This window comes from Eutrema salsugineum, unplaced genomic scaffold (assembly GCF_000478725.1).
Source record: "Eutrema salsugineum unplaced genomic scaffold, Eutsalg1_0 scaffold_7, whole genome shotgun sequence".
Taxonomy (NCBI): Eukaryota; Viridiplantae; Streptophyta; class Magnoliopsida; order Brassicales; family Brassicaceae; genus Eutrema; species Eutrema salsugineum.
In genome coordinates this window covers 6,229,971-6,231,552 of record NW_006256486.1, presented here as the reverse complement: position 1 = coordinate 6,231,552, position 1,582 = coordinate 6,229,971, and positions in this window count along the sequence as shown.

Sequence of the window (1,582 nt, the reverse complement as noted above, 5' to 3'; positions counted from 1 at the left end):
AAACACTCACATTGATTCAAAGGGTGGTGCTTCCACTTGTTTAGCAATAATAAACAATGTTGCTTCCTTGCTGCCTTGTAAGACCGGCAAGATGGGTATAATTTGGAGCTTGATTTGAGAGTAGTCATTGCTCGGCATTTCTCTGGTGTCCTTGAATTCTTGAAGGTAGGATCCACACAGTTTGATCATGCCGTGATCTCCAAGTCTTGGGCCTCTAAGGTGTTGAACTCGGTTAATGGCTCCAATGGTGTTCTTTACGTGATCTCCCCTTTGAGCAGCTTCTCTTTGAGTTCATCATGCTCTATGAGTGTGATCAGCCCCTCTATGGATTTTTTTAACTCCTCTCTTAGGCTCTTAGTGTCTGATCTTGTTCTTGGTGCATGTCTCATGGTGGGGATGTTGATCGGCTCTTCATCAGCTAGTGTGATGCTTGTATTGATGTCCTCATCAGAAAGATAAAAATCCCTGAAAGAAAAAGAAATTGGGAGACAAAGTTCCAAAAGAACCGAATAAAGAAAAAAGTCCTGAAAACATTTGTGAAAAGGTTTCAGAAGAACCATATAGAGATATATGTCCTGAAGACATAAATAAAGTGGTTCCAGAAGAACCAGTTCAAAAAGTTCGTCCAGAAGACGAACATGATACTGGAAACTATGAGATTTCCATTAACTTCACCCAAAGTGGGACATTATGAGCTAGAAGCGAGATAAATGATACAAATGGAATGTTCACCTTTTCAGTATCCAAAGAAATTGATAATGAAAATGATGATCCAGACCCAAGGTCCGTGTCAGAGTTCCAGAGAATGCCTGACTGGGAGAAATGGCAGATGGCCATGTCAAATGAATTAATCTCACTAAATAAAATAAATTTCTTTGGACCTATAGTCATTACACCTGAAGATGTAATGCCAGTCGGGTGAAAATGGGTCTTTGTGAGAAAAAGAAATGAGAAAAACGAGGTCACAAGATATAAAGTCCGACTTGTGGCACAAATTTTTTGTCAAAGACCAGAAATTGATTATGAAAAAAAATATTCCCCGGTCATGGATGCAATCACATTCAGATACTTAATGAGCCTAATGGCATCTAATTAAAAATCTAGACGTGTACCTTATGAATGTTGTAACTGCATATCTATATGGATCACTTGATAGTGATATATATATATATATAAATATATATATATATAGTAGTATATATATAAATCCCAGAGGGAGTAAAGATACTAGAAGGATCAAAGATGCCTGAAGCATCTAAACACATATGTTTGGTCAAATTAAAGTGATCACTTTACGGATTAAAATAGTCCGGACGAATGTGGTATAATCGTTTGAGTGAATACTTGTTGAGTAAAGGATACATCAACAATATGATATGCCCTTGCGTGTTTATTAAGAAATCCTCATCAGGATTTGTGATCATTGCTGTATATGTTGATGACCTGAACATAATCAGAACTTAAAAGGAGATTGATGATGCAAGAACTCACAGGAAAGAAGAGTTCGAAATGAAAGATCTTGGAAAGACAAAATTTTATCTAGGGCTCCAATTCAAGCATTTCAAAGACGGAATATTTGTGC